Source organism: Narcine bancroftii, chromosome 4 (genome assembly GCF_036971445.1).
Source record: "Narcine bancroftii isolate sNarBan1 chromosome 4, sNarBan1.hap1, whole genome shotgun sequence".
NCBI lineage: Eukaryota > Metazoa > Chordata > Chondrichthyes > Torpediniformes > Narcinidae > Narcine > Narcine bancroftii.
Window position 1 is genome coordinate 171164187 of NC_091472.1, and position 21539 is coordinate 171185725.

Sequence of the window (21539 nt, forward strand, 5' to 3'; positions counted from 1 at the left end):
CCTCACACACCCTCCCCCTCCTCCAAGACTTCCCTGAACCAGACTGCCTCATCTTCACGATGAATGTCCAATCCCTTTACACCTCCATTTCCCACAAAGAAGGCCTTAAAGCTCTTCACTTTTTACGGGACCTCAGAGCTGAGCAGTCACTTTCCACCACCACCCTTCTCCACCTGGCAGAACTTGCCCTCACCATTAACAATTTTTCCTTTAACTCATCCCACTACCTCCAGATTAAAGGAGTAGCCATGGGTACCCAAATGGGTCCCAGCTATGCCTGCCTGTTTGTGGGTTTTGTGGAGCAAAACATGCTGCAAGCCTTCACAGGCAAGACCCCCCCCCCAACTCTTCCTCTGGTACATCGACGACTACATCGGGGTGGCCTCGTGCACCCGTAATGAGCTCATCAATTTCATCAATTTTTGCAGCCAATTTACACTTGGACCTCAAACTCACCTGGTCCATCTCCAATGACTCTCTCCCTTTTCTGGATCTCTCTGTCTCCATCTCAGGAGACTGACATTAATTACAAACCCTCCAACTCCCACAACTACTCTTCCTCACACTCTGTCCCCTGCAAGGACTCCATCCCCTTCTCTCAATTTCTCCGTCTCTGCCACATCTACTTCCAAGGTGAGGGCTTCCAATCCAGAGCATCTGAAATGTCTGCCTTCTTCCACAAATGTGGTTTCCCCTCCACCACTATTAACTCGGCCCTCACCCGAATCTCCCCCATTCCCCGCTCATCTTCCCTAGCCCCCGCCCCCAGAAATAATGAACACAGAATCCCCCTTGTCTTCACCTACCACCTCACCAGCCTCCACATCCAATGCATTATCTGCCAGAATTTCTGGAACTTACTACAGGACCCCACCACCAGACACATTTTTCCTTCTCCCTCCCTCTCAGCCTTTGGTAGGGACCACTCCCTCCGTTACCTCCTTGTGCACTCATCCCTCTCCACCCATCACCCCCCCCCCCCGGCACCTACCACTGTGGTCGTAGGAGGTGTAATAACTGCACCTACACCTCCTCCCTCACCATGGCCCAAGGTCCCAAACAGACCTTTCAGGTGAAGCAACACTTCACCTAAACCTCCAAAGAATTCATTTACTGCTGCATCTGGTGCATCCTCTGTGGCATTCTCTACATCAGAGAGGCCGGACTTGGATTAAAAGATTGCTTAGCCCAGCACCTCCTCTCCATCCTCAACAAAAGCAACCTCCCCGTAGTCAACCATTTCAAATCTGAGTCACACTCTCAAGCTCACATGTCTCTCCATGGCCTTTCACATTACCCCACCCTGACCCTCCGCAGATTAGAGGAACAACACCTCATTATTTGTCTGGGCACCCTCCAACCCCAGAGCATGAACACTTGAGTTCACCGCATTCCACTAATCAGCTTGCTTTTTCCCCCTTACCCCCCACTTAACTAGTTATTCAAGTTCCTACTCCCTTTCTCTCTTTTCCTAGCCTAGACTCCTCCCTCTCCCCCCCACCCCGTGGTGCTTCTCCCCCCCACTCCACCTATCATCTCTCACCCTCCCCCCCTTACCCCTTTTGTTCAGACATCTCTCATGTTCCCCCACACCTTGATGAAGGGCTCACCTAAAACGTTGGTGATATATCTTCACCTTTGCTACGTAAAGGCACTGTTCGACCTGGAGTTTTTCCATCATTTGTGTGTTTTTACACTTAACCACAGTGACAATAGAATCCTGTATTTTACCTCTAATGTTCCTAGCAGCTCAGTGCATTCTCCATTATATTGCATGTATGAGGACTTGCATGTTTCTAAACTAAACATCTCATTAAACACTTTGTCTTTCCTGTCCATACATAGATCACACTCCTCTGCTGCTAGATCGTGCTCCCGAATTTTCCACTTCCCTTCAGGACTGGATCCAGCCCTGACCTCTGGTGAACAAAGGAGTGTTTTAAGTACTGTACATGTGTGATTGTTGACAAAGAGCATCATTGTTCACCAAAGCTCAATGTTAACGTTAATTCTCTTTTCTTATGGGAGACAAAAACTAGAAGCTAGCACGTGAGCTCATCTATTGTGAGTTTGTTAAGCACAAGGCCCATCTGCCCTGTCAGGCAGAGGTAAATAATCCTTTGGTATTACTTGAAACCAAGCCAAAGATTTTGGAAAACGTATTTTTTCCATCCACATACACCACTTACTAAACAAGTTAGCTTGAAATTTATCACACTGCAGTTACTGAGGACTGGATGTGTGTCAACTTGGCTGCCAGTGCTTTTTATAACAATAATATTTCAAAAATACTTTACTGGCTCTCAGGAGCTTTAAGATGTTCTGATGCTGTTCGGTTATTTCTTTTTCAATTGTTCTAAATATTTCTGTAACTGCTGCTTGCTGTGCAGACTAATGGAGAGGCTTGGCAGCATTATGTCTTCTGGGTAAAGTTAGTCTGTTAAAAAAAGTCCATGGTTTTTCCATGAATCTTTTCCATGCTGTGAGTTCACAGCTTCTTCACTCTCTTTGGAGGTAACACAGACAACATGAATGAGTAATAATTTGCATGTAGAAAAATAAAAACAATACTAAAGAAGAGGGATAAACCACTGGACTAGACAATAAGCTAACAGGACAGCAGAAGTGATTTAAAATAAAGAGAAAATTTAGAGTTAGGTCCTCTGTCAGTGTTGAATCAGATGATCTCAATCTGGGCATTCAGAAGGAGATTATTTGGTCCAAATAACTTGTGAATTTTAGAAGCAAGAGATGTTTTTATGCTTTATTCCCATTTCCTTCAACCACATATCAAACCTATTGTTAATTATTCAGTGCTGAAGTGCATTCCACATCCTACATCATGAACAGAGATACATTACAAGATGCAAACCACTGGTTAGCAACAGAAAGGATAGCCAGATTATAGTTTGCCAAGAAGTATTTAAAAGAGCCGGCAGAATTCTGGAAAAAGGTCTTGTGGACAGATGAGACCAAGATTAACCTGTATCAGGGTGATGGCAAGAGCAAAGTGTGGCGGCATAAAGGAACTGCCCATGATCCAAAGTATACCACCTTTGCCATGGTTTGCACCTTGTAGTGTAGCCTCTGTATTTCTGCTCATGAAGTCTTCTGCAGAGTGTAGTCATTGACATATCCACACCTACCTCATGAGTGTTTCTGATTTGATTTGAGGGATTTTTCTTCATTATGATGAGACTTGTTTTGTCATCAACAGTGGAGGTCTTACTTGGAATTCCAGTCCCTTTGTGATGTGTGAGGACTTGCATGTTTCTAAACTAAATCGGTACCCTCTTTCTTCTTAATGATGTTACAAACAGTTGAATTTGGTCATCCTAAGGTTTGGGTGATGTCTTTTACTGTTTTATTCTAGTTTTTCAGCCTCATAATGGCTTAACTTTCATTGGCACAACTCTGTTCCTCATGTTAAATAATGGCAACTTTGGACTCCAAAGGTGATCAAAAGTTTAGAAGCAAGATCAGCTCTCTTATACCTGCACCAACGGGGCAATGAAACAGCTGAATAATCATTTGAAGTCAAATGTCCCAAACATTCTGGAGCCCTGAATTAAGGGGACAATGTATAAAAAGTGCTGTAATTTATACATAGTCAAACCAAAATGTTTAAAAATAACCTTGAATAAAGTCTCTACTATGCACTTTAATCGCATGTGAATTGTTTGATTGCAAATTTTAAACTGTGGAGCACAGGGGCAAATAAAGGAAAAAAGTGTCTTTGTCTCAAACATCATGGAATTATTTTTTTACCCGACTTATTCATTCTGACCACACTGGAATACAACTTGAAAAGTTCCCACAGAGCTCAAGCAGTCTCATAAATTTCCCAAGCATGACCAGCAACCCATAATTTGTCACACATGATACATGGACCAGCATATAAACTACAGCTTTACCAAGTGCCAATGACAACCAATTGCACTGTAGGGACACCTTTGATACTAAGGAGTTGAAAAAGTTTCTACACACTGTAAACGTGGAAGATTGTAAAGGGGAAAATGGCACTGACGCTTCGCGACATTCTGTGAGATGCTCCCAGCACATCTTCCCTTTTCATGTTCTTCAGCAGCTCTACTCTCCTCTCTTTACACTCCAATATAGAACCACAGAACACTACAACACAGAAATGGGCCCTTTGGCCTACCTCGTCCACACCAAACTACTATTCCACCTAGTCCCATTGACCTACTCCAAGACCATCACCCTCCATACCTCTCCGTCCCAATCTTCCCTTAAATATTGAAATCTAACTTGCATCCACCGCCTCTGCTAGCAGCTTGTTCCACACTCTCACCACCCTCTGAGTGAAGATGTTCCCTCTAATGTTTCCCTTAAACATTTCACCTTTCACCCTTAACCCATGTACTCTCATTCTTATCACACCCAGCCTCAGTAAAAACAGCCTGCTTGCATTTACCCTACCTTTACTCCTCATAATTTTGAATATCTCTAAAAGATCTCCCTTCATTCTCCACCACTCCAGGGAATACAGTCCTAACCTATTCAACCTTGTCCCATAACTCAGCTTAAGTCCTGGCATCATCCTTGTAAGTTTTCTCTCCATTCTTGCAATTTTATTGATATCTTTCTTGAGAAAAACTGCATACCACACACCAAATTTGGTCTCAACAATGTCTCGTACACTTTTAAGATTACTAAATATATTCACTTAATTTTTTTTCAATCATATTACCTTGCTCTGTACCAACTGATCCCTCTCTGTAACTTAGATTTCAGATTTATTGTCAGACATGACATCACATACAACCCTGACATTCCTTTTACCTGTGGGCATGGCAGAATTACCACTAATTGGTAGTGCAAAAAATAAACTGTACACAGTGTAAACATGTAAACAAATAAAGAACAGTAAACAGATAACAAATGTAAGCAAACTGACTGTACAATACAGAGAGAACAAAAGAAAATAAAGTGTACAAGTAAGAGTCCTTAAATGAGTCTCTGATTGAGTTTGTCATTGAGGAGCTGTTCCTGAACCAGGTGGTGCGAGTCTTGTGGCACCTATACCTCTTTCCTGATGGCAGCAGGGAGAATAGAGCGTGTGCTGGGTGGTGTGGGTCTTTGATAATTGCTGCTACCCTCTGATGACAGCGTTCCCTGTAGCTGTGCTCAATAGAGGGAAGGGTTTTAGGCTGTGATGTTCTGAGCTGTGTCCATTATCTTTTGGAGGGCTTAATGCTCAAGAATATCGGTGTTCCCATACCAGACTTTGATACAGCCGGTTGGCACACTTTCCACCACACATCTGTAGAAATTTGCCAGTGTTCCTGGTGTCATACCAAACCTCCGCAAACTCCTGAGGAAGTAGAGGCGCTGACGTGCTTTCTTCCTGATGCCATTGGTGTGTTGGGTCCAGGAAAGAACCTCTGAGATAGTGACTCCCAAGAAACTAAATGTGCTCACCCTCTCCACCTCTGATCCCCCAATGATCACTGGATTGTATACCTCTGGCTTTCCTTTCCTGAAGTCAACAATCAGCTCCTTAGTTTTGATGACATTGAAAACAAGGTTGTTGTTGATGTCAAGTTTTCAATCTCCATCCTGTATGCTGACTCCATATATAACCATATAACCACTTACGGAGTGGAAACAGGCCAGGTTGACCTTTCGAGTCCGCACTGGTTCACTAGAACAACTCCACTAGCTCAAACCTCCCGCTCTCCGCCAATAACCCTCCAACCCCCTCTCCTCCACGTACACATCCAACCTTCTCTTAAATGACAGAATGGACCCTGCCGCAACTATCTCATTCGGAAGATCATTCCATTCTGCCACCACTCGCTGAGTGAAAAAGCCACCTCTAATATTTCTACAACTGATTATCTGAAATCCGATTCTCTGAAATCCTCATTTGTCCATTTTTTAAAAAATTTCAGATAAACAAAGATATTTGAAATCCCCATTTATCCAAATATTTTTTTCGGAGCCGAACTGTCCAGGAGCCTCAGGATACTGGCATCCCCTTCCTTTATATCACCCACTGTCACAGTATTGTCAAATGGTGATATTGTCGTACCAAGCTACACAGTCATAAGTCTGTACTGTGTCTTACTTGCTATACTATGTACGAGATGTCTAGCTGGTCTACTCGCAAAACAAACTTTATCACTGCATCTTTGTGCAGAAATTTAAGCATGACCTTGACCCTGCAACTTGTTTCTATCCTGAACCACAGGAGGAACAGTTTGCCCATCATTATGATCCCTCCATTGATTAAAAAATGGGTCCAAAATGGATATCGGGTTGGAATTATATCATGAGTGTGTGATCTTTATTTCCTCAGTTTCTCTCCTTGTTCAAATGAAAGATGAATATTTCCCTCAAGATCTTGTCATCAATGAGTGGAGGGATTGGGTGGATGCAGTGGTACTTAATGTTAAACTTTGCTGCTTAGGCATAAATCTAAAGCTACTGGGTAACTCTGGACCATTGCACTTGAAACTGAAAAAGGCCTAAGCTCTGGAATTCCTCCATAAGCCTGGTCACTGCTCTCTGTCTTCTTAAATCTCATCTCTTTTATCATACTTGCTGCCACATATACCTCCTTGTGTGGCTCAGTATCAGATTTTGTTCTGAGTTTGCTCCTATGTAATGCCTTGGTAATTTTGACCCAAATAAAAGTGTTCTATAAGAGAATGTTAGGGTCCTGGAGAGTGTTTCAGAGCAGAGAGGGTAATGGTATATAGGTTCCTGAAAGTGGAGACGCAGGTAGTCGGAGTGGTAAAGAAGGCTTTTGGCATGCTTGCCTTCATGAATCAAGAACTGAGTACAAGAGTACTCAGTGCTACGACTATATCAAACATTGGTGAGACCATATAGAGTAAATATGGTGTATAATTTTGATCACCCAACTATGGAAAATATGTCATTAAGCTGGAAAGGATGCAGTTGTGAAGATAAAACCAAGACTGGAGGGCCTGTGGGATAAGGAGAATCTAGACAGGCTGGAACTTTAACTGCTGGAGAATAAGAGGCTGAGGGTGGCTTCATAGAAGTATTTTAAATCATGAGGGGCACAGACTCGTTCCCAGGTGCATGACTAAAATTAGAGGGTATAGATTAAAGGTGGGCAGGGACCTGAGGGACAACATTTTCACACAAAGGGTGGTAGGTTTGTGGAAATGGTAGAGGTGGGTAAAATTAAAACATTTAAAAGACATTCAAGAATGGTCAAGAATTCTGGAATTACTTTCATAACCTCTGGATATAATTATTTTTAATTTTGTTACATTTCCCATTTTAGTCTATAAATGAAGTACATACTTTCTTTAGTCACTCACCTTGGGTTAGGGAATAGAGGTAGAATCACACTGCATGTGAAAAATAAACTTTCTTTTTTTCAGTTATAATTTTGAATTATGGTTATATGTGCTTTATAGCTTGTTGAATTATTTAATTTGTTATTAATATATATTCCATAAATGTTTGGTATATGGATGATTATATTTGAAATTAATTTAAAAATTTGAAAAGAAAAATAGACATTCAGATAAATGGACAGGAATGGTTTAGATCAGTGGTTTTCAAACTTTTTTTCCACTCACATACCACCTTGAGCAATCCCTTATTAATCACAGAGCACCAATGGCATAGGGATTACTTAAAGTGGCACGTCAGTGGAAAGAAGAAGTTTGAAAACCACTGGTTTAGAGGGATATAGGCTAAGCAGAGGGAAATGGAATGGCTTGGTTGGCATGGAGAGATAGGACTGAAGAGCCTTTTCCTGCACTGTTTATCTTCATGACTCTGTGATTCTAACTGCACAGTGATGCAGCAGGCAGACTGACCTGTTCAATCCTGACCTCTGGAGCTCCCTGAGAGCATGTCGATTTTGTCTAGATGCTCCAGTGTCCTTCCATATCTGAAAGACATGAGATTGGTAACTTAATTAACTACTGTAAATGTTCCCAAGTATGTCGGTAAGCAGTTGAATCTGTGGAGAATTGATAGAAATGTGAGGATTAGTATAAGGAGAACATTAATGCATGCTTAGGTGATCACTAGAGACTCAGTGGGCCAAAGGGCCTGTTTCCTTACTGTACGATCTGAGTGGCCACTGCTATTTGTTGTGTTTCTTCATACACAACCAGCATTATTTCTTTTTGTTACCAATTTTCTGCATCAGCAGTATGTTTCTTTTCAGAGCTTGAGAGCTGCCCAAAAATTCTCGTGGAGATATGGGGGTAAGCAGGATAGGTTCTCTTTCACTGGAAAAGTTTAAACAAAATGTATTTAAATTTTAAATTTTAATTTAAATTTCAGCCCACAGGTCTGCACCACTCAATTAACCTACACCCCCAGTACATTTCGAAAGGTGGGAGAAAACCAGAGGCCCCAGGGAAAACCCCTTACAGACAGCATGGGATTTAAACCCCGGTCCCGATCGCTAGCGCTGTGAAGGTGTTGAGCTAACTGCTATGCCAACTGTGCCTCGGATCTAATGGCCCTTCTCACTGCAGCTCGCACACAGGAGAACAATTCCAGGAGAATACTCAATGGTTTTAATGGAAATAATGAGGGATGTGATGTGCCCAAAGATAGACCTGAAATAAATATTCCCTAATCTGCATTTCTCACATTATATAGAACCAATCAAAATGTAACTGCTTTACCATCCTTCCCAAAAACAGCATGTGATGGAGATAGCTGAACATTCAGAGCAGGTTATTCAGAGGATTCCTCATACTGAGGAGGAAGTTTGGCCATCGTCACTGGTGTTAGATGTCTGCTTCCTCTGATCAAAGAAGGCAAATGTTGGGAGGTGTACAATTGGCAACCTCCCAGTGGCAACCATTTTAATTCCACACCCTATTGTCACATTGACATGTCTGACCAAGGCCAAATTGAGCCCACCCGCAAACTGGAGGAACAACACCTCATATTCCATCTTGGCAGTCTGCATACTGATGGAATTAACATTGACCTCCAATTTCCATTAGATCCCTTCCCTGTGTCACTTTTTCTCCCTTTCACTCCATCTCCCTTCCTCCAGCTCCTACCCACATCCCTTCCTTCTCCTATCAGTTACCCTTCTTAGCCCTCTGTCCTCAGCTTTTTTATCTTCTACCCTCTCATCAGTATCCACATATTAACTCTTACCTGTATTCCTCCTGCTTCTCCTAGATCCAAATCATTGATTACCTTTTACTTCCTATGGATGCTGTATGACCTGCTGAGTTCCTCCAGCATGTTGTGACTTGCTCGTGACCCCACCATTGAACATTTGGTTGTTTAAATGACTTTCTTGCATTGTTTAACTTTAACGGCCAATGCCGTTGTGACCCCTGCTACTTCTGAACATTCCTATAGGTCAATGGTGGCGGTGAGAGGGATGGGGGGGGGGGGGAGATGGAAGGAGTACCTGTGATGGAGCAGAAATAGGATGGGGGGCCTGCGGAGTGAAAGGCAGCAAACAACAATAGTACTGTCAGCAGCAACAGTGAGGGGAGGTGGACCTGCAAGGGAGCTGCCCCACAGGATTGGAGCTGACATCAAGCATGGTCAGCGTGGAGGACAGCACGGTTAGTGTAATGGCTACTGCAATGTTGTTACAGCGCCAGCAAGGTGGGCTCCAATCCGGCACTCTCTGTAAGGTGTTTGTACATTCTCCCCATGTCTGTGTGGGTTTCCTCCCACCCTTCAAAAAAAAATAAGGGCATTATAGGTTAATTGGGATTAATTGGGTAGCACTAGCTTATGATCTGAAATGGCCCATTAATGTGCTGTAACGGTGTGGGGAGGGGTGGGGTAACTGCCTGGTAAGTGGGAGAAGCTGAATATTTCCAGTATTTCTACATTTGATTGCGTAAGTTAAAGTAAAGGCAAGGCTCTTTGATTGTGCAGGTAAGTAATGAGAATAAAATAAGCCCCTGTTGTAATTAGTAGGTTTTAATTTAACTTAAAGTAATTAAGGACAAGTCATGGCAGGAGAGGTCAGACCGACCCATGGAATGTTCCCTCTGCGCTATATGAGGAGCACTTCCATTGTCTTTGGTGAATTGCATCCAGGCATGCCTAGTGGTTAGCCTATAATAGAGTTAGACCCATTGGTGGATTCATTGTGAGTATTGTGCATGTTGGAGGCATGTTTAAAGAAGGCGGGGAGATGGTCACACTGCAGGTAAAAAGTGTAGAAAGGAAACAGGTGACCATAAGCACAGTAGAGAAAGATGGATAATCCCCTAACGCATTTACCCTCCAAAAAGATGGACTGCTTTGGATGCTGGGTCGTCAGACAGAGGCAGCAGCAGCCAAGCTCATAGCACCACTGGTGACCCCATTGCATGAGAGGAGGGGATAAAGAGTGGTAGTGATGGGGAATTGAATTGTAAGGGGACTAGACTGCATTACTGTGGCTGCAAAGAAGACTCCAGGATAGTGTATTGTCTCGTTGGTGTTAGATTCAAGGATGTGTCAGAGCAGCTGTGAGACATTCTGGAGTGAGAGGATGAACAGCCAGTTGAGGTATGGATTTGTACCAGTCATGGAAGCGAACAAAAGGATGAGGCTCTCTCTACAAGCTAAATATAGGGCACTGGGAAATTAAAAAAATAGAACCTTCAAAGGCAGTAATCTCAAGCTTTATTAAAAGTGCTGCAAGGTAGTCAGAGTAAAAATAGCAGTTTGTCCCAAATGAACCTCCTGACTTTTGTGTACTGGAGAAAGTATGAGGATAGTTTGAAGATCCAGTAGTTAACGTACACAGTCAAAAGAACAGAGACAAGGCACACATGACTTGATAGAGTGAGATCTAAAACCCAAGTAGTTTATTCACATAACACATGGACCAAGTGCTGGTCAAATCCATTCCAAGGTGGTTCAGTCATAGCTGGACAGAGCTTACGTTTTACCCTATATGGTTATAGGATCACTTCCTTGGGTACTAATTATCAACAAACCATTGACAGATCATTGACATAAAACAATGAGGTTAATGACTTAGCACGGTGGCATAGTCACGAGATACTTTTAATACATCAGCATAGATGCTGACTTCTAAGATACTACATTGACCAGAGGAAAAGAATTAAGTGGAAGGATTCAAATTTGTGGCTACAATGTTGAGAACAGGTTCAAAGGGGTGAAGAAGTAACATGTTCTGGACACGGTTTATCAACAAATAGTGGTCTTTATTTACACGCAGGGGAAGTCACAACACGGATCACATTCACACACACAGACAAAGAAACTACACGCAATCCATATGCATCGGATGCTGGTTAATCATTGATAATCGAACCTCCCGATAAATCACTGATATTGCCACTCTCGATTGTGAAACAAGGGTTAACCAAACAGTACCCACTGCCCATAGGCATGGTATCCCACAACTATAGCACTATAACAAGAATAAGGTACAACAGTCCTTTCTAGATATGTACCACACTAGTGCTCTCACCTTGTACCAGCACACACCTTGCAATTGACTTTCCGGCATCATCCACAGTACACAACCTGAGGTGGAGCTGGGGTTCATTCTCAAGGGGTAAGAAAAGGAGAAAGCTGCTCCACCTGGTGGGCTTTGTACTGCAGCCACTCAGGTAAGGCCAAATGAGGCAAGGTGTCCAAGAAAGCCCATCTTAAGTTGTACCCTGACCTGTGGGTGGACTAGCCTTGATTGACATGGAGAAATGTCATTCAACCTACCTGGTCAGATGCCCCTCCCCACCCCCCTACCAGGAGTGAGCACATGGAAATTCCTTTGTTCAGAGCAGTTTCCTGTCCGACCTGTTGGATAATCCTCCAGGTAACAGTGGCATATTGGAACTGGTTCTAGGGGAGGTGGGACCAGTGTAAGGTGGGCAGGATCATGTAGTTGTTTTCACAAGGGCTTTGGGAAGCTTTAAAACTGGCAGGAAGGTATAGGAAACAGCGAAGGAAGACAGAGGAAAGGTAAACTGGGTGAATAAAAGACAGGAAGAGGAAAAATAAAATGTTAGGTAGAGAAATCAAGGACAAAGAAACCCAAACATAAAATAATGTTAAAGGGATCAAGAACATAAAAGGACAGGCTGAAAGGCTCTGTGACTTACTGGTAAGTGCAATGCATTTGGAATAAGATGAATGAATTTAATCCCTCCATTTGATGTAAATTGGTATATTACTATTGAGATTATAGAGATGAGGTTGCAGGGGAACCAAGAATGAGAACTGAACATCTAAGGGCATTCTATATTTAGGAAGGATAGGCAAAAGTGAAAAGGAGATCAGATAACATTGCTGGTTAAAACACAATAGATAGGACAAATATTATTTCTGAGGATGTGGTTTCTGCAATGGGTAGAGGAAACAAAATACCAAGGAGCATAAAAAGTTGATGACAATTGTGCAGACCCTGAACGGTGGTGATAGGTTGGGGATGGTTTGAGGTTTTAGATGTTGAAAAAATGGCAGCGCTGCTGCAATGGCATCGCTGCCACTGGTGCGTACCCACGGGGAGTGAGGAGCAGAGACGCAGCGCTCCCGTGGAGTCCAACCACCCAGGCAACTGCCGTCAGCTCCACATAGGCTTTGAAAGGCCCATTAAAGAGGCAGATGGCAGTTTCATTTAAAATCCCGCGACCGCGGGGCCTGTGCCCAAGATGGTGGTGCCTCTGATTAGCAGCAGCCATGAGGGGTTGCAGACTTCAGCAGAGCAGAGGACTAGCGCAGGGTACCAGAAAACAGGAAGATCATCCCCTGTCTGAGAAGGAGAAGCAGAGGAGATGATCCATGGGATGGTGACCACAGCAGCAGCTCTGCGCTGAAAGACCAATGCATGCAGCAAGCTGCTAGCGACTTAAGGCAAGGATCCCATGGAGGTTGTGGGCTGCTAGAGATTGCTGTCGGGGGTCTCACACTGGGCTGCGGACTGCTGGAGACTGGCTTGAAAATGGCTGAAGGGGTACCAGGTATCAGAACCGGGGTGCTGAAGGGTTCCTGACCGTTTCAGAGATTCAGATCTGGGGCTCAGGTTGGACTGGACACTGTGTGGCTGTGGAAGCTGCGGAAGCGCTGGAGGCAAATCCACGAACACTCAGTGACTCTGGGAGAAAATCTCTTTTGCTTCTCTTTCTCAGACTGTAAAATGCACTTCAGGCAATTTCTGCCGATGGCGAATCTGTCTGCCTTACAGGAGGCAAAAGCAAATTTCATGTAATATGACACTGTTTTATTACAATTACAATAAATTGAATCTTGAATTTTGAGGTAATGATAATATGATAATGAAAATGAGTTTATTGTTATACACTTTGTACAAATGCACTAGAATTCTTACTTGCTGCTGCTGAACAGGTACTTAGTTAAAAAAGACAACTGCAAAACCAGGTTGCCAATTAATCCTTTTCCAGTTTGCAACATGCAGTCTGGGATGACCTGCTCTCTCGTTTCTTTCTTGATTTGTTGATCCAGGAAACTGTCCAATTGCCAAACCAGGAATTACTCCACGACTAACTTGGCTAGTCCAATCTATGGAGAGTGTAAATGTACTACCTGCTTTTGGCTCATAACCAGGCAAATGACCTGAATCGTTGGTCCTATAGATGCTGCATGATCTGCAGAACTTTTATGCACAGTCTTCTAAAACAGCCACATACTTAATTGCATTAAAAATATAATAAATATACAAAAATAGATGGATAATATTTAGTTATCCTAGTGCAAAAAAGTGACTTAACAATAGTGCAGACAGTTTTATTGTGGTGTCAAGCTGTTCCTGACATGGCGAGTGTAACAAGGGGTTCAAGAAAGAGCCTGATAAAATGTTGGAAAGTGATAAGGGAACAACTGCAATTTTTGATGACTTTACACTATGCATAGCTTGGACTAACCAAGTTAGAGGCAGAGAAATTCCTGGATTGTAAACTGGACAGTTTTCAGGACAGTAAGTCAAGAAAGCAACGAAGAGAACTGGTCATCCCAGACAACATGCTTCAAAGTGGAAAAAAAATCCATTAGCATCCTGATAGCACAAGGCCCCTTGGAGAATAGTGACTGTAATGTTGTAGATTTATTCATTAAGATGGAGAACGAGATAATTGATTCTGAGTCTTGAGTCCTGAATCTAATTATAAGAAACTCACACTGGAATGTGGCCAGAGTTGTCTGGGATAAAGTAGGAAGAACTTTTGTGCACAGTCTTCTAAAACAGCCACATACTTAATTGCATTAAAAATACAATAAATATACAAAAATAGATGTTGAAGGTAGATTGGCAATACTAAATTTATAAAGACTGCATGGATAAATTTGACAACGGTTTATTCCTGTCAGGAACAAAAACAGAACCACACAGCTGGCTCAGCTGTGGAAAACAAGGGAATTTGTGGATCTTCATGCATCCAAGGAGGAGACATATAAATTAGCCAGAAAGGGCAATAAATGCAAGGATTGGAAAGAGCTTGGAACTCAGCAAAGGAGACGTGAACTAATTACGAAGGGTTAAATAGACAATGAGAGTAAGCTTGCAGAGAACATAAAAACAAAGTTTAAAAGCATTTGTAGACATGTGATGAAAGTTTATCAAAGATAAATGAAGGTCCCTTACAATCAGAAACAGGAGAATTTACAATGAAGAACAAAGAAATAACAAACTAATTGAACCAACACTTTTCTATTATCTTCACAAAGGAGGTCACAAATAACCTCCCAGTATTTTTATTGGGTAGTTTGCAACCTCTGAAAGGCTTGGGATTAGATAAGTTCCAGCTTGCTTTTGTATATTTAGCTTTATCCGTAGCGAAAAAATGTATTGTTAGTACGTGGAAAGATACAAATATGATTGAAATATTGTTTAATAATGGAAAAATTACATGTTTTGCATGATAATTATAATTTTTTATTAATAAGTGGTTGTTATACTTGGAATATTTACATTTCAATTTATATTGATTAGATTTTAATATGTATATTTAACTTTTTTTTAATATTCTTTCTTTTTTATTTTTTTATGGCTCTCCTTAGGAGAGTTGGCTGAAGGGGGTGGGATCTTTTCTTTTTTTTTTGTTCATGTTCATGTTTAATTGCTGTATATGTCATATATTATTTGTTTTTTTGAATTAATAAATAAAGTTTAAAAAAAAACAAATAACCTCCCAGAATCATAGTGTCGTGTGAGAGTAGGGAACTGAAGGAAAACAATATTAGTAGGGAAATGATATCAAGGAAGATGATGGTGCATTTTTTTTCTCAACTTGTTTCAAACTCTGGACTTTCCAGAGGATTCTAGAAATTGAGGGCACAGTAATAAGGCAAAAGGGGAGAAATTTAAAGGAGATCTGAAGAGTCAATTTTTCGCACAGTGTGGTGAACATCTGAAACAACCGGTCAGAAGAGACAATGGAGGCAGATATAATCGCAATGTTTAAAAAGTGCTGGGACAGGTGCTTGCATTGTATAAAAAGGGGTAATGAGTCAGCGTACAGGAGGGAGATTGAAAACTTGGCTGAATGGCGCACCAACAACAACCTCGCACTCAATGTCATCAAAACCAAAGAGTTGACTATTGACTTCAGGAAGGGAAATCCAGAGGTATACGATCCAGTGATCAATGGAAGATCAGAGGTGACAAGTGGAGGAGATTTAAGTTCTTGGGTGTCGCTATCTCGAAGGATCTTTCCCAGACCCAACACACAATTGGCAATATGAAGAAAGCATGTCAGCACCTCTATTTCCTCAGGAGTTTGTGGAGGTTTGGTATGACACTAGAAACCCTGGCAAATTTCTAGAGGTGTGGAGAAAAGTTTGCTGACCAGCTGCATCATAGTGTGGTATGGGGACACCAATACCTTTGAGTGTAAATGTAGTGGACAGAGCCCAGGACATCACAGCATCGAGAACATCTGCAGGGAATGCTGCTGTTGGAGAGCAGCAGCAATCATTATGGATCCACATCACCCAACACACATTCTGTTCTCGCTGCTACCATCAGGAAAAAGGTCTAGGTGCCACAGGTTGAGGAACAGCTGCTACCCCTCCACCATCAAACTCTTCAGCAATAAACTCAATCAGGGACTCATTTAAGGACTCTTACTTTTGCACTTTATTGATTTTTTTTCTCTCTGCATTACACAGGAAAAAGAATGGCATGTTTGTATGTGATGTCATGTATGTACTCTGACAATAAATCTGAATCTGGATAGGAACAGAGCAAGGGGACATGGGGCTAATGAGGGCAAATGGAATTAGCGTTCACAGGTATTACATTCATCATGAATGAGGGAGCTGAGAGGACCCCTGTATGCGCTGCACACTTCTATAAATCTTTAATCCCCAACCATTGGCATCATGGCACTCACCAAGAACCAGACACAAGAATTTCCTTATTATTCTCTTTAGTTCATTGAAGAATTTCTCTGTTAAGGGTATGCTCTGGAACTATGAGAGATATAATAAATACGAGGTTACGTATGATACAATATAACTGGTTACACAGGCTATATATCACGCCCCAAAAGTTAAATAAATGGGATCCAACAGTATCAGATAGATGTTTTCGTTGTAAGAAAGAAACGGGAATAACAATACATGCAATTTGGGCATGTGAGAAAGTGAAAAAATTTTGAGAAGATCTAAATCAGATATGAAATAAAATCACAAAAAGCAACATACCAAAAAATCCAGAGATCTTTCTTCTGATTAATATAAGAAGTAAAGAATTAGGCCTTAAACTGGATGAAGCGCAAAAAAGATTTATTATGATAGCCTTAGATGTAGCAAAAAAATGTATAAGGTCAACTTGGAAATCAGAAGAGATCCTGAAAGTACAGCAATGGTACATGGAAATGAATAAATGTATTCCATTGGAAAAAATAACATAATTTAAAAAATAAAGTCACATTATTTGAACAAATTTGGGAACCGTACATGGAACATAACAGAGAGGGCCTACTGCGGACCTCCTCCCCCTAGAATGAGAAGAAGACGAAATGATCTGACCCAGTGTGTAAAAGTAGATGACACAATTTTCTTGTTTATTTTCATTGTGTGATGACATTGTTTAATGGGTTTATTGTATTGTATATGTTGAACGTTTAATGGGTTTGGAGAGGGAAAAAAGGGGAGAAAATGAAACTGTGTATATTCAAGAGGGAAATGTTTGTCTGTATTTTGATTAATATGGTTCATAGTGTGAAAAAAAAAATTTTAATTTTAAAAAAGAACCAGACACAATGGTGCTTGTCGCAAAAATAACTTGCCTGTTCAAGCAAAGAGGGAGCTGGATATGCTGGCCAAAACCTTTCAACCACAAGGTTAGTCAGGAGTGTGATGGATCACTTTCCTCTTGCTTACATGAGTACAGCTCCAGCCGCACTTAAGAAACTGAATATTGCCATGAATGAAGGATGACTGGGTACCTTCAAACTTAAGCAACCACTGCCTTTCCCAGCTGCACTGCATGTCTGCTCATGTGGTGCCTTCTAGGTTTTCAGTCAAATGACAGTGGAGGATGGCTTACTTACACCACATTTCTGTGAGGAAGGAAGGAAAGAAGGGAGAGAGGGAGGGATGGACAGAGGGATGAAAGGGAGGGAGGGTGGGAAGGAAGGGAGGGAGGGAGGGAGGGAGGGAGGGAGGGAGGGAAGGAAGGAAGGAAGGAAGGAAGGGAAGAAAGGAAGGACATTATGTGAAGCCCACAGTCTCTGCTGTAACTGGGCTAACTGAATCTTGATAAGTTGTTCCGATTCTAAGGTTTGAGCCTGGACTCCCTGTTCCTCCATCAAAGAGATTGGAGGTACACAGTGCCTTCCTGGATGCTTCTCCACCAGTAAAAGCAACCTCAAAGCAACGATATCTAAGACTCTGTGAGGATATTAGATTTCTTTCACAGGAGACTTTGAGAACTTTCATTAAGCACTTCTTCTTTCTGCCTGGTATTTTCTTGTTGCAACTGAGGTCAAACTGCCTGCTTCAGGAGCTGGTGTTAGTGACATGGATGACAAGGTCCACCAACTGGAGCTGGTTGAGCCTCACTACTCGATATCAGCGTGGGAGAGGATACAGGACATCTCTACCTATGGTGCCAGCTGTAAACTGTCTCCTCTGATTCAGAAACATCTGGCTTGAAGACCCCATTTCCTTCCTCGTCCAACCCCCACCCCTCCCACCCCCTCACCCTCAGAGTTTGGAGTATCAGAGGAACAGGTGCTCAGATAAATATTAAAAAGAGAATTTATAAATGCACTCAGGTAATTAAGATCAAAACAGCATTCTACATCATGGATTCTGTCCGGTGACTTGTTCTATATTATTCCTGAACCAGCATCACTAAAACAACTTTGATTATTTCTGGGAACTTTCCACAGTTCGCTACAGTTTTCCCAGATTATATTTAAATTTCCAAAAGTATTCCATTGGCTAAAAAAACCTTTGGAGAGTCCCATTATACAACATTTCATAAAAATGCAAGTCACTCTTTTTAAAAAACAATAAATATATTCAGTGAGTTCAACGTGGATGATCACTGCGTCTGAGTTCAGGTTAACTGTCTCCTGTGATGTTGGTTTCATTAGTATGAATCTGTTGTGGATTGAACTCACTTGAGGTTGCAGACAGTCCCCTACAGGTATGTCCCTGGGTGTAATTACACCTATTCTTTGTTTTCTTTGGCTTGGCTTCACGGACGAAGATTTATGGAGGGGGTAAAAAGTCCACGTCAGCTGCAGGCTCGTTTGTGGCTGACAAGTCCGATGCGGGACAGGCAGACACGATTGCAGTGGTTGCAAGGGAAAATTGGTTGGTTGGGGTTGGGTGTTGGGTTTTTCCTCCTTTGCCTTTTGTCAATGAGGTGGGCTCTGCGGTCTTCTTCAAAGGAGGTTGCTGCCCGCCAAACTGTGAGGCGCCAAGATGCACGGTTTGAGGCGTTATCAGCCCACTGGCGGTGGTCAATGTGGCAGGCACCAAGAGATTTCTTTAGGCAGTCCTTGTACCTTTTCTTTGGTGCACCTCTGTCACGGTGGCCAGTGGAGAGCTCGCCATATAACACGATCTTGGGAAGGCGATGGTCCTCCATTCTGGAGACGTGACCCATCCAGCGCAGCTGGATCTTCAGCAGCGTGGACTCGATGCTGTCGACCTCTGCCATCTCGAGTACTTCGACGTTAGGGGTGTAAGCACTCCAATGGATGTTGAGGATGGAGCGGAAACAACGCTGGTGGAAGCGTTCTAGGAGCCGTAGGTGGTGCCGGTAGAGGACCCATGATTCGGAGCCGAACAGGAGTGTGGGTATGACAACGGATCTGTATACGCTTATCTTTGTGAGGTTTTTCAGTTGGTTGTTTTTCCAGACTCTTTTGTGTAGTCTTCCAAAGGCGCTATTTGCCTTGGCGAGTCTGTTGTCTATCTCATTGTCGATCCTTGCATCTGATGAAATGGTGCAGCCGAGATAGGTAAACTGGTTGACCGTTTTGAGTTTTGTGTGCCCGATGGAGATGTGGGGGGGCTGGTAGTCATGGTGGGGAGCTGGCTGATGGAGGACCTCAGTTTTCTTCAGGCTGACTTCCAGGCCAAACATTTTGGCAGTTTCCGCAAAGCAGGACGTCAAGCGCTGAAGAGCTGGCTCTGAATGGGCAACTAAAGCGGCATCATCTGCAAAGAGTAGTTCACGGACAAGTTTCTCTTGTGTCATTACACCTATTACACATGCAGCAAAGTATCAGTCAGCAACTGGAACATGTAAAAAGGAACAGTGAGCATTCTCTGAAGACTGAGAACTTATGGGAAAATTGTTATTTTCTAACAATATCAGACCTGTAGCCAAATAGTCTCATGCATCAATATAAGGATTGGGAAGAACTGATCAATGTGGGGGATTGATTCATTTAATGATTGGAGCAGTAAACAAAGATGTTTCAACAGACTGGTCAATACCGCATCTGCCATTAAAGGCATTTGGTTAACTTAAAGCTCCTCATTCTGTGATATACCTAATACTGTAACTGGATCATCTTTATTTTCTTTCTACAGCAGAAATGTATTATAGAGAGTGTGTGTGTGTGTGTGTGTGTGAGAGAGAGAGAGAGAGAGAGAGAGAACAGAGGTGTGGTGATGTTTCCTCCATTGTATATAGTTATGATTGACTACTGTATATCTGGAGCTGGCCCGCCCACTGACGATTCATACCCTATGACTCCTCCCCCCATGGTCCTGGGCCATAAAGGTCAAGCCACCTCTCTCTTCCTGCCATTCCTATAACTGGATCCGGGCTAGCAAGGTTCTTTTGTACATTAAAGCCTACTGTTCCCTCAGCCTAGACTTTGTGGTTACTGGTAGTGAATTACAAGAGGAAAAGAGAGTGATGGGGATATTGGAAAAAAGGAAGAGAGAAAGAGAAAGAAAAAAGGCATTTCCCTTTCTCACAGTGGCAATAAGGAAATGAGACCAAATCTTCCCTCATGGAGTCATGTAGAACAGGAATTGAAAATGTATCTTTAGACCTGCAGATTCAGTATTGTGGGGAAGTTGAAGCCTCACACACACTCACCAGGAGGAGAAGTCTCACCACAATGATGGGAGGCATTTTAATTTTTTATTCCTGCTAACACCACAGTATACAGCAGATTCCTGTGAACACAATCCTAGGGCGAATCTCTATGTAGCCAGGCTGTCTGATTCAGATGGCAGGCCATCTTACAGTGTATCAAAAGCTCCTTTCATACTTGCCAGTGATCCCAGGAATTAACCGCCAATCAGCCTTTAAAGTGTCAAGTGTGAATGCAAAATCAGCTCAATGCTGGCGTCAGATGATGTCATCTCATGCTAGGGATTGATGACTTCAATCCCTAGTACAATCCCAACGTCACCAGATGCCGGTGTTGCAATCAGGCAAGTGTGAAACGGGTAATTGCATCGTGGGATTGAAATGACCCAAGTCTTTGCGCAAGTGCAGGAACGTGAAGGAAAGAAAATGATTAAAATGAAGGTATAAACTTTGTCATGGGAAAGTCACAGTGGGGGAGAGAGAGAGAGAGAGAGAGAGAGAGAGAGAGAGAGAAAGAGCAAGGAAATAAATAGCAATAAATAGCAACAGTGGACAATTTTTTAAACTGTGTGGGAAATTTGGTAGTGCTATAGCACACAATTTATAAAGGCCATGGGAAAAAGCAATACCGGACCTGACTTCCTGGAATGCCATGCGGCAAAGAAACCCTTCCATGAATGCTCTGTAAGTGCAGCCCTGCACACAGCCCTTTTTCTGCTGCTCAGCATTCTTGGAGGGCAGGTCTGCCATCACTTTTTCCCCACAGTATTTATAAATTGTACGCGTTATTGCTACCAACTTTCCCACACTGTATAACTTGTACTCTAAGGCGCTGCCAACTTTTCCATGCTGTATAAATTGTGCGCTATAGCGCTACAAACTTTCTCATCCTGTTTAAAAATTGTCCACTATTGCTATTTAATGCTAGCACTTTCTCACTATCCCTTATAAAGTTCTAAATAAGTCGGCAAAACTACAGGTGCTGAAGAGTTCATACTGTGCTGTACATGAAGCTTAATTATGTTATAATTAGGCATGATTA

At 42.4% G+C, this 21539-nt stretch overlaps 1 long non-coding RNA gene across 2 annotated transcripts in view; it reads right to left on the reverse strand.

Annotated features, from left to right (window-relative positions):
* The window catches only part of LOC138759976 (uncharacterized), an 87556-nt gene that overhangs the window by 27017 nt on the left and 39000 nt on the right, over positions 1-21539 (reverse strand). For both annotated transcript variants that reach the window (XR_011355288.1, XR_011355289.1), the window contains exon 3: positions 7827-7900. This is a non-coding gene — a long non-coding RNA (uncharacterized lncRNA). The remainder of the gene's footprint in view (positions 1-7826; positions 7901-21539) is intronic.